Source organism: Rutidosis leptorrhynchoides, chromosome 7 (genome assembly GCF_046630445.1).
Source record: "Rutidosis leptorrhynchoides isolate AG116_Rl617_1_P2 chromosome 7, CSIRO_AGI_Rlap_v1, whole genome shotgun sequence".
Taxonomy (NCBI): Eukaryota; Viridiplantae; Streptophyta; class Magnoliopsida; order Asterales; family Asteraceae; genus Rutidosis; species Rutidosis leptorrhynchoides.
The window spans coordinates 282,938,507-282,951,631 of record NC_092339.1 but is presented as its reverse complement, the minus strand read 5'-3'; the positions used below and the strand labels follow the sequence as shown (position 1 = coordinate 282,951,631).

Below are 13,125 nucleotides of genomic sequence, written 5' to 3'. Positions count from 1 at the left end.
CAAAAATGTACTTCGTTTCTACGCCAATTGGGGTATGAAACCGCCGCCGATATGTTTGATGAATATTTAAAAATGAGTGAGGCATCCTCATTAGTTTGTTCAGACAACTTTTGTAAATTTATTGAGACGACCCGTCCTAATCTATAAGGACGAATACAATAACATATGATTACATTACGAGGTATTTAACCTCTATATGATACATTTTACAAACATTGCATTCATTTTAAAAGAAAACTTTCATTACGTCGAAAGCTGACAGGCATGCATACCATTTCATAATATCCAACAATAAATGACCTAATCTGTCATTTACTTAATCATAATCTTTATTGAAATCAACGACTTAAATGCAACATCTTTTGAAATATGCCATGAATGATTCCAAGTAATATCTTTAAAATGAGCAAATGCACAGCAGAAGATTTCTTTCAATCCTGAGAATAAACATGCTTTAAAGTGTCAACTAAAAGGTTGGTGAGTTCATTAGTTTATCATCAATATTCATTTCCATCATTTTTAATAGACCACAAGATTTTCATTTCCATTTCTCATAAATAAACATCCCATACATAGAGATAAAAATCATTCATATGGTGAACACCTGGTAATCGACCTTAACAAGATGCATATAGAATATCCCCATCATTCTGGGACTCCCTTTAGACATGATAAATTCGAAGTACTAAAGCAGTTCAAATTCTCTGATTGGGGCTTGTTAGTGCCCACAGATCTATCTTTAGGATTCGCGTCAATTAGGGGCCAGTTCCCTAATTCTTAGATTACCAGACTAAAAAAGGGCATATTCAATTTCGATAATTCAGCCATAGAATGTAGTTTCAATTACTTGTGTCTATTTCGTAACACATTTATAAAAGCAGCGCATGTATTCTTAGTCCCAAAAATATATATTGCAAAAGCATTTAAAAAGGGAGCAATTGAAACTCACTATACTGTATTTCGTATTAAAAATACATATGACGTCATTGAACAAGTGCAAGGTAGGCCTCGGATTCACGAACCTATATTAAGTATATATATTTATATGTTGGTCAATATCTGTCTAACAATTTAGGTCAAGTCGTAGTGTATCACAATCCTAATGCTCGAGATTATTATGCAAAAGTCAACAAAAGTCAATTTGACCCAAAATGATTTACAAAATCTATACATGTTTATTTTTATTATATAACTTAAATATAGTCATTTTATATATATAATATTTATTTATCAAATTTTATTAGAGTAAATAATATAAGTCATTTATTAATAAAAAAATTTATATTAAAATTTATATATGATAAAAATATACTTCTATATATTTTAAGTAATAAAATTTATAAAGCTCACTTAATATCATAATAATATAGTGATATGTATTATAAATGTAATTATATTACGTGTAATAAAAATATCTTTGTATCACATATTTATTTGATAAAATAATATTAATAATAATAATAAGTAAAAGTTGTATTATTTTTTGATAATAATAATATTAATTATAATAATAACAATATTTATATTTACTAATGATAATAATAATTTTGATAATTAATAATGATCTTTTATAATAATACTAATGCCATAATAATAATATTACTAATGATGATAAAAATATTATAATCATGTTAATGATAATAACAATGTTAATAATATTGTTGTTATTAATAATACTAATAATAATAAAAATAATTTAAATGAAAATATAAGTTTTAAGATTTATAATGATGTTTTCTAACAACCATGATAATTTTAATAATAACAATACTTTTTAATATTAACTGTAATAAAAATAATATTTTATAAAAATAATAATTCTATTCAAAATGATAATTTTTAAATATAATAATACTAAAATGATAATAATAATGATATTTAATAATAACAATGATATTTCTTGTAAAATCATAATTTTAATAAAAATGATAGTTTTAATATTAATTATACTTTTAATAATAATAACGATAAAAATAATAAAATGATAGTTTTGATAAAAATATTAATATTTTAATTATAATAATAATAATAATATTGATTATTAGATAATAATAATAATGACGATAATAACGACGGTAACGATAACGATAACGATAATAATAATCATTTTAACAATAATATTTAAATATATAGATAATTCAATTGACGATATATTTTAATCCGTTCATTGAAATCATACGCTTTCTAAATGAAAAGTGATGTGTGCGAGGTGGTGTATAAAATATTTATAATTTTTACAATGAAATACTATTAAATACGATACAATTTTACACAAGATATTTATTTATTTATAGAATGGATATACCTAAACCTTGCTACAACACTTATAGGCAGTGTACCTAATCGTACAGTAGTGTAGTTTTTAGTAAGTCCGGTTCGTTCCACAGGGATCTTTTAAACAAGCTTAACGCTATATTTTTAAAACTATATTTGTAAAAATACAAAAATATATAAGTAATCTTATTATTATAAAAAGGGGTTTTTACCGTTTAATGACCGATTTGTCGATTTTTAAAACTTTAGTCGCAGTTAAAACCTAATGTAAAATATTAAAAATAAATATAACTTAATTAAAAGCGAAAAGTAAATAACGAAAATAAAATTGCGATAATTAAAGAGTACGATAATTAAAAGTGCAATTAAATATAATGATAGTAAATAAAAGTGCGATAATTAAAAGTGTAATTAAATATGAAATAAAGGAATTATGCTTATTTAAACTTCCGTAATCATGATGTTTGACGTGTTGATTTTAGTTTATTCCCCTGGGTTAATTGTCCTTTGTCCTGGATTATTTGATATGTCCATATGAATTTGTCCATAATAGTCCATCAGTCATAATCATAAAGTGCGAAAGTCTTCGTCAAATTATTCTTATTCCCGAAGTCAAATATTCCAACTAATTGGGGATTCGAATTGTAACAAGGTTCTAATACTTTATTTAATAATTACACCAGGATATCGACTGCGTGTAACCTAAGGTTTTAATACTTTGTTAACAATTACACCAATTACCCTTGAATGTAATCCACCCCTGTTTCAACAAGCCTATTAACTATTAATCCAGTTTCGTGTCCGGTAAAATGAACAATTATTGGTATTTATAGATATCCCGCCCACCGTGTCCAGTCAAGCGTATGTGGTTATATATAAATATGTCAAATTATAAGTCTATATATTAAATTAACGAGGTATCGTTTAGTTAATATAAAACCCATTAATAGCCCATAGTCTAATTTCTACAGGTGTCGTTCTTTTGTCCAAACCCCAATTATGGTACAAAGCCCAATTACCCAATTTTAATATTTAGCCCAACATCACGATTACTTCAGCATTAAATAAGCATAATAATAACATAGCTACGAGACATTAATTTAAAAAGGTTGAACATAACTTACAATGATTAAAAATAGCGTAGCGTTACACGGACAGAATTTCAACTTACACCCTTACAACATTCGCTAACATACCCTTATTATTAAAATTAAAATTATAATTATAATATATATATATATATATATATATATATATATATATATATATATATATATATATATATATATATATATATATATATATATTATACGTTGAATGATGGAAGAGAAAAAGATGGTGTTATATTTTGGCCAAAACACGTTGAATTTATAGGACCTGGGCTGGATTTTTCAGCCATGCGAACGCATGGAATTAACTCTTCCAGGCCATGTGATCGCATGGCCAGCTGGAGAAGTTCACATGTCTTTGTTTTCTAGTTTGCCGACGGTTTAATAAATAAATATAATATATAAATAATTTTAAGAATTATTTAAATATTATATTATATTTATGTGCATAGTTGACTTGTAATTTTTAGTCCGTTGCGTCGAGCGTTGAGAGTTGACTCTGGTCCCGGTTCCAGATTTTCGAACGTCCTTGCGTACAATTTAATATCTTGTATTTTGCGTTTCGCGTCTTGTACTCTTGTAATTTTGAGACGTTTCTCATCAATAATTTAAACCACTTTGATTGTACTTTGTACTTTTGAGCTTTTTGGTCGTTTGCGTCTTCAATTCGTTGAATCTGTCTTTTGTCTTCACCTTTTATTATTTAAACGAATATCACTTGTAAATAGAACAATTGCAACTAAAAGCATGTCTTTCTTGAGGGATAATGCTATGAAATGTATGTTCGTTTTTAGCATTATCAAATATTCCCACACTTAAGCGTTGCTTGTCCTCAAGCAATATAGTCTTGAAATAAAAATATACTAGAATTACTTCTTTATTCTTCACACTTTGTACATCAGTGATTTCTATACGGCGGTATGAACAATGGTAGTAACGATGTGGTTTACAGTCCCACATGACTATAAAAATTTAGATCCTTAAGGAAATTGGATCTTTATGAAAACATTTGATCTTTTGAAAATACGATCTAGCTTTTACTCTAGATAAGTTTTCCGGATTAACCCTTCACCGGTGTTTGCAAATTGTTTTTGTGGGTTTGGTGGGTTTCAGATTTGAAAATTTTAGCTCAAAACTTACGGTTTTGTGTCACCCACTTGCTAACCTTGTATTAGGAAAGTGACACGTCCAGTATACTTGCTCCGTATATTACCTTTCGGTAAACTACCGTCCGGTTGTAAAGGAAAGTGTTGAACAAGCAACTGTTAAGGCAATGTCCCCTGACATGCTTTTAATTATGGTCTATAACATGTCGGATGCAATTACTCTCCTTTGTAGGAGCAATAGTAAAGCTCACCCTTATAATTTTTTGGTCTGGCACAGGGTCCTGTCTTCGACCATGCTATGCAACCACCGTTCTTACGGTTGACACTCGATTTGGTTCAGGTGACCTAATAATTCCAGGTGAATTCCTAGGATTTTACGTTCAATGGTAATGAACGCATTAAAAATGGGTTTTTCGGAAAACACTTCGGTTTGTAATTTTGATCAAAATATTTTCTCGTTCAAGCTCGAGTTTAGATATCATCGAATTTCATGAGTTTGTAATTCTCAATCTTTAAAGTCAATCTCAAGGATTGAGTAATATCAGTCTTAAAAGCTGATTTTTGATCTTTAAGGAGATTATCCTTTTCTGGGGGTCTGATTTATTAGTCTGATCAAGCTAATTTGCACGGCGTCCTCCCCATTTTACGAGACAGATCCTCTCATGGTTAGGATAAGTCTGACCACTTGGCGACCCTGTTTGATGCTGAGGTCCGTGGATTTCCAGCTGATTTTCGAGAAAACTTTTCAAGGTTTTTCATAGACTCTACAACTGGTCTGAACGACAACTTTCTGACCTAAATCAAGAAGCGCGTTTCTTTTTCGGAAGACTTTACTTCCTTTTAATGATGGAATTGATTCATCGTGTAGTTCCATCTTTCTTTCAAATATCTTACAATTTACCGGGTAAAACGGTTAATTTTGTCCAAGACAAAAGTATCTTCAATTATTTGTACAAAAATATGTGATATATGTTTTTAAATAACTTGGTAAATTTTTCCCACACTTGGCTTTTATTTTTCTTTTTATTGTCCTCTATTCCATTTTAAATGAATTATAACATTTTGGTTTGTTTCTCAATTTATGTCCTTTCTGAGGTAACAATAATTTCGGTGTTGACACCTAGTTTTATCGTTCATAAATATGTATAAACATGATTTTGAATTCATTTAATTGAAAATTTTTACTAGAATTGGGTAGTCAGTATATAAGACTAGGGCTGTTCTTTATTATTAGAGAGTACTAGATTCTAATACAACTACTGCGTTACTAGTATTTTTAATGGTAACCAAGTGTTTAAATTTAAAATTAAAAATCTGAAAGAATTTAACCCCTTCTCACACTTAAGATCTTGCAATGCCCTCATTTGCAAGAAATCAGGGTGATTCGCGTAGAAAAATGATTAAATTTTACCAAAGTTTCCAAACATATTGGCGTTTGTTTGCTGAATAATAAATGGTGCACATCATTTGTTCATTCCGTCTTGTTGTTACATCACATTTGTTTTTCGTTTTGTCGTCAAAATTAGTAGCTTTTGCTGAACTTAATGCCAGTCTTTGAAAATGCAATATTTTACCCTGTTGTGTACAATTGACAACATACATACAAATATAAACATGCATGGTAATTTGAAATGGGACTTAAAATCCCACTTTCAAATCAAATATGAAATATTAGTACCAAATAATAAAAATATTAAACAATACATTAATGTATCACAATATCATATGTTTAAACATAAATAAATAAAAATAATAAAAAGATAAAAATCATAGAAATCACCAACTAGAACTATATCAATCTTGATAGGGGTTCCAGTTCATGTTTTCGTCCGGGTTCTATGGTTGGTGATAGGTGTACTGGTAGGCCTGGTTAGGGTCGTAGAGAGTATATGATGGTCTCATCTCGGGCTGGTGTGGAGGATAGTAAGCGGGTCAGGTCGGAACGTAGTGATCCTGAGGTGATAGCCGGCTCATAATCTGAAGCTGATGATAGTCCCATCTATCATGTTGTCGTTGCCTGGAATGCTCGTAATCATTCCGGGCTTGCCACTGCTCCATCCGACGAAATCTCTCCCCGTTTGTCATATCTACCTCATCTACACGCTGGTAGACGTCAGTCATAGCCTCCCTAATGACATCCCTAATGTCATCCGCTTCCTTCATTTCCTCATCTGAAACTCTCTCTACCTGAGGATGACTACCTTCATAGGGTACTGGCTGGTTGCGTATGCTCTTTAATACCTTAGCACCCTGATAGACCTTCAATCCTAAAGGCTCAACCTGTTCTCTACATTCTAAAAGTGGACCCCCTTGGTCCCTATCTACACCCAAATACTCTCCAATAAGAGTAACAAAAATACCTCCTCCTATAATCCCCCCTTCCTGTATTCCTTCCACCATTTTTGATAAATAAAAACCAACACAGTAGGGGATATTAACAAAGCTTCTTGGGTCTCGAATACACTTTAGGTAAAATAAATCATGTAAGGTCATTTTCTCCTTGTTGTGACCTCTCTGTGTAATCGAGTTAGCCAAAAATCTATGAATTATACGAAGTTCGGCTTTGTTAATATGTAAGTAGGAGTGTTTTCCTCCCAGTGTAAAAACATTATAGTTTGACATACGCCTCCAAATGGCGTTCGCGTCAAAATTCCTATCTACCCTTTCACCACGATAAATTAAATTCATACAATCGGGTAGTAGCAATTCACTAGGAGTGTAAATCTGTAATGCCCTGGCCATGTCCAGCATGGACATCCTGTACATCCTACGGCCAAGTATAAATCTAAGAAAACTTCTATCATCTAATCTATCTACATCTACATTTAATGCTATAGTACTCATGAGCTCAACACACCATTCCTTATATACAGGTCTACGAATGGTGAAAAGACGTTCCCAATCGGTAAAAGAAGAACTGCCATACCTTTGGATCAGATGCTCCCTAACTGAGTTAGCTAGTTGGACCCTTTCCAAAGGATCTCAATCGATTACCCTTGGCACTTCTACATTTTTCGGTATCAGTTTGAATTTGTTACTTTGATATGATGGGTAATCTCTCCAGCTTCTATCGAATCTCAGATTAGGATGCAACGTGTGTTCAGGAATCATTGGGTATTCTACTGGCGGATGCATCAGAAATACTATGAAGGCATCAACAAATTGTAGCAGATCATAATAAGGTACGTGTTGATCAGGTTGTTGTTGTTGTTCCTGTTGTTGTTCCGGTTCATGTTCATATTGCATTTCTGGTTCAGGTTCTGGAGCAGGTCGTCTAGATGATGATGAAGCACCATCAGTATCTGTAAATCTCTACAAAACACATTAAACACAAAATTTGTGCATCCAAATATGCATTAGTGTTAGCAAAATAACAAATTAACACAATTACAATAACATGTTAAATCAAAATTAAACTTATACACATTTTCACAATTTTAACAATTCTACACTTTTTCAAATAAGCATATATGAAAATGTATACAAAGTTCATAAGCATTTAACTCAAATAACATGTCAAAATAGTCATTACTAGCAATTAAACAAGTCTCAAATGGCAATTATATCAAATTAATCAAGTTCATGAATTTTGGACCTAAAAAGTCCACTTTAATTCTCAAAAATCATGTTTAGGATCAAAGTTTGGATCATTTAGCTACCTAAACATGTTACACTACTTAATTTAGCAATAATTCATGACAAAAATCGGCCATAACCTTGTTTATATCAAAAGCCCCAAATTGCTCAAGAACACAAACCCTAGATTTCTAAAAATTTTATAATTTTTGGCTTCAAATCATGTTAAATAGCATCAATCTAGGTTATACATGCATAAAATACTAACAATTTAACTCTAATTACACTAGAAATTAACAAAATCAAATTAGGTAAAATATAGCTCAAGAACACTAAAAATCAAATTTAAAGAGGTTAAGGAGTGAAATTGTTACCCTTCTTGATAAACTTCTTATCAAATTCATGTTTGGAGCGGATTATAGCAAGAAATCTGGTTGAATTTGGTGAAAATTTGATGAAAATTGAGAGGTTTTGGGGTGTATGTTCGTGAATATGTTTGTGTGTTGTGTGGAGAGCAGAACTCGTCTGTCTTTTGATCCTGGCCTGATTTTCAGCTCCATGCGATCGCATGGTCCTGAAGGCCAAATCCCATGCGATCGCATGGGGTCCGGGTACAGTGCTTTTTGCTTTTTTTTTTATGAAACCTTTACTAATAAAACATATAAATAATTAAAAATTAAAATTTTGTTTCTTTTTAGGATGAGGGCGTTTCGGAACGGTGTCCTAGTCCATCCCTCGACAAAATTTTAAAATTTGTCAATTCAAAGCGCGGTTTTAAAAGCAAAGATTTTTGGGTTTTTTTGAATGTTTTTGACTTACTTTAATTCAATAAGATTAAAAATAATGATAATACAAGTTCTCGTCCCTCTCTTGGGTATAGCAATTTCAGTTCAACGACCTAGTTTTCAACTCACGACGAATTTTAAAAATCAATTTTTAACTTAGTGAAATAAAGTAAATTTTTGTTTTTAAATTCACACCAAACTTAAATTTAAAAAGCATAAAATTAAAAATTCATATTAAAATTAAAAATTCACACCAAACTTATATTATATTTTTGTTTTTATACATATAAACTTTATATTAAAAATGTTGTTTTTTAAACATACAACTTATATTAAAAATATTAAGTTTTCAATTATTTACAAACTTAAATATATATTAATTTTAAAAAGTTTATAATAATAATTTAATATTAATTTAAAAAAAACAAAGTAAAAATAAAATTAAAAATCTTTTTGGTCTTTTATCCCACTTTAATCAATCAAATATTATCAAAAATATACGCCCCTTTTTTCGGTAAAGTAATTTCTGCTATATTACCTAGTTTTACTCCTGACGAATTTCTGAAATATTTTGGGTTGATTGATTAAAGATATTCAACGATTTTTCTTCGAAACATATGAATGGTTCTTCTCTGCAAAAAGTAACAAATTCGGTATTTGAATATGTTTGATTATTTGAACATTTACCTTCGTGTGACCATTTTTCGCATTTGTGACATCTTTCAAGGTGTCGTGCTCTTCTTTTCGTTGCGGATTTTGATTTTCCTGTACCAAAATGTAACTTATTATTTTCGTTCCTGGATTCTTTTCTTACTCCGTCCAATTTGCCTCTGATTAATGATACCAATTCACTTGGAAGGGTGTCATTATTACGTTTAGTGATCAAAGCGTGTAGCATTAGACCATGGTTTAGTTCACAGGAAGTCTTCATCTTGTAAAACCTAAAAAAAATAAAAATTCAGAATGGGGGGAGAAGACTAGTTCTTTAGGGTCTGCTAGGGAAAGACCATTCAGATTCCATTTTCAGAAACTACACGAAAACAGAATATCCAACTCTAATAGAAATACATATTATCCTTAAAAGACTTGATTCTCCCCACACTTAGTTAGCTGTGGTGTTGAAATTGTGATTAACTTCGTTGTCAATTTCCATCGGACTATCTATGTAATGTTTAACTCTGTAACCATTAACCTTAAATTCAATCCCATTTGAATTTATTAATTCTACTGTTCCGTACGGGAAAACTCTTTTGACTATGAATGGTCCAGACCATCTTGATTTCAATTTTCCAGGAAATAGCTTGAATCTTGAATTGAAAAGAAGAACTCTGTCTCCTTCCTTAAATTCTTTTAAACTTCTGATTCTTTTATCATGCCATGAAAAATCGCCATCATGCACCTTTGAAAGGTTGCAGGGGTGTTGCAAAGTCCAAATGACATGCGTTTGTAAGCAAAAGTACCATAAGGGCACGTGAATGTGGTTTTCTCTTGGTCCTCGGGTGCGATTGGAATTTGAAAATATCCAGAAAAACCATCAAGAAAACAATAGTAACTATTTCCGGCTAATCTTTCCAACATTTGATCAATGAAAGGTAAGGAAAAGTGATCTTTTCTGGTGGCGTCATTTAATTTTCTATAATCAATACAAACACGCCATCCTGTTACAGTCCTAGTAGGAATAAGCTCATTTTTCTCATTTGTGATGACAGTCATGCCACCCTTCTTAGGTACGCATTGAACTGGGCTTACCCATGGACTATCAGAGATTGGATAAATTAAACCTGCATCTAGCAGTTTAATAATTTCTTTTTTAACAACATCTTGCATATTAGGATTTAGTCTTCGTTGGCGTTGCACATACGTTTTATGACCTTCTTCCATAAGGATTTTTTGTGTGCAATACGAAGGACTTATTCCTTTAATATCATGAATCTTCCATGCAATAGCTGGTTTATGAGCTTTTAGCACAGAAATGAGTTGAGATTTTTCATTTTCAGTAAGAGAAGACGATATTATTACAGGTAATTCAGATTCACCATGTAAATAAGCATATTCCAAATGGTTTGGAAGTGGCTTTAACTCTAATATCGGTAGTTCTTCTATCGATGATTTATATCGATATCTGTCTTTTTCTTTTAGCATTTGAATTTCTTCTGTTGTTGGTTCATATCCATTAGCTATAAGTGTAGCTAACATTTTAGTTTCATCAATTGGTTCAATTCCTTCTCCTAAAGAACATTCTCCTGTTCCTTGTAATTCTGAAAATTCTTCTAACAATTCTGCATGTGAATCTATAGTTTGAATATAATAACATGTATCATCTGCAAATTGCGGTTGTTGCATGGCTCTATCAACAGAAAAGGTAACACTCTCGTCCTCTATACTTAGGGTCAATTTCTTACCGAACACGTCTATTACTGCTTTAGCCGTGTTTAAGAATGGTCTTCCTAATATGAGAGGAACTCGAGAATCTTCTTCCATGTCCAGAATAACAAAATCTACTGAAAATACTAAAGTACCAACTTTAACTAGCATGTTCTCCATTATCCCTCTAGGATATTTTACTGATCGATCAGCTAGTTGTATGCTTATTCGTGTTGGTTTCAATTCTCCAAGGTCTAGTTTAGCGTATAGTGAATACGGCATTAGATTTATACTAGCACCTAAGTCTGCCAATGCTTCTATTGAACTAAGACTACCCAGAAAACATGGAATCGTGAAACTTCCTGGATCTGATAATTTTTCTGGTATCTTATTCAAAAGCACTGCAGAACAATTAGCATTCATAATAACAGCCGAGAGTTCTTTCATTTTCTTTCTATTTGTGATCAGATCTTTCAAGAATTTAGCATATCTAGGCATTCCTGAAATCACATCAATGAAAGGAAGATTGACATTTATCTGTTTAAACATATCCAAGAATTTGGATTGCTCGGCTTCAAGTCTCTCTTTTCTCATTTTACTCGGGTAAGGAAGTGGTGGTTGATATGGTTTAACATAAGGTTTAGCTTTAACTGTGTTATCTTCATTAACCTTTTCAACTACCGGTTATGTTTTCTTATCTTGCTCAGACTGTGGTTCTTGTAGAGTAGGAATAGCTTCATCAGAAATTACAGGCATTTTAGGTGGTTTAAGTGTAATACCACTTCTTGTGGTAATGGTTTTAGCTGTTTTATTCCGGGGGTTAGCATTTGTATCACTAGGTAAACTTCCCGGTTTTCTTTCACCTATCAACCTTGCTAGGTTGCTCACTTCTTGTTCCAGATTTTGAATAGAAGCTTGTTGATTTCTAAATGCTTGAGCATTTTGTTCATTGGTTTGTTTCTGAGACGTGAAAAACTGTGTTTGAGATTCAACTAGCTTTGACATCATGTCTTCTAAATTTGGCTTTTTATCATCGGTTTGTGGTGGTTTGTTTTGAAAAATAGGTCTTTGCTGGTTGTAAGTATTATTGGATACTTGTTGATTGCTTGGACCTTGTTGGTTGTTGTATGGAACACTTCAGTTATAATTATGATTTTGATTATAAATTAGTCTTGGCATTTGATAATTATTCTGATAATTATTTCCAGGCCTTTGGTTTATGTATGAAACATTATGTCTTTGTTCCATTGTTAGTTCAATATTGAGACAGTCTTTTGTTAAATGTGGTCCTCCACATTTCTCACAACTAATTTGTATTGAGTGAATATCTTTAGTCATCTTTTCCATTCGTCTCTCGACAGCATCTATCTTTGCAGAAATGGAATCTAAGTCATGGCTAGAATTGGCTCTAGCTGCTTTAGATGATCTAACGATATCTTTTTCTTGGTGCCACTCATGTGAGTGGGAAGCAGTGTTATCAATAATTTTGTAAGCGTCAGTTGCTGTTTTCTTCATAATGGAACCACCAGCTGCTATATCGATATCTTTTCGTGTAGTGATGTCGCATCCTTGGTAGAATATTTGTACTATTTGACAAGTGTCTAAACCATGTTGCGGACATCCTCTTAATAAATTTCCAAATCTTGTCCATGCCTCATATAGAGTTTCATTTGGTTTTTGTGTGAACGTAACAATTTCTCCTTGAAGTCTCACGGCTTTAGATGCCGGAAAGAATTGTTTAAGAAAATTTTCAACAACGTCCCATGTATCAATCGCCCCTTCAGGTAACGATTCCAACCAATCTTTGGATTCTCCCTTTAAAGTCCAGGGAAATAACATGAGATATATCTGTTCATCCTCCACTTCTCGGATTTTAAATAAAGTATAGATCCTATTAAAAGTATGAAGATG

The 13,125-nt window shown here is 31.6% G+C and overlaps 1 non-coding gene across 1 annotated transcript; it reads left to right on the top strand.

Annotated features, from left to right (window-relative positions):
• Positions 1-12,817: 12,817 nt before the first annotated feature.
• LOC139860752 (small nucleolar RNA R71) lies at positions 12,818-12,924 on the top strand. The gene has a single exon (XR_011763375.1). It is a non-coding gene; the product is annotated as a small nucleolar RNA R71 (small nucleolar RNA).
• Positions 12,925-13,125: the final 201 nt, after the last annotated feature.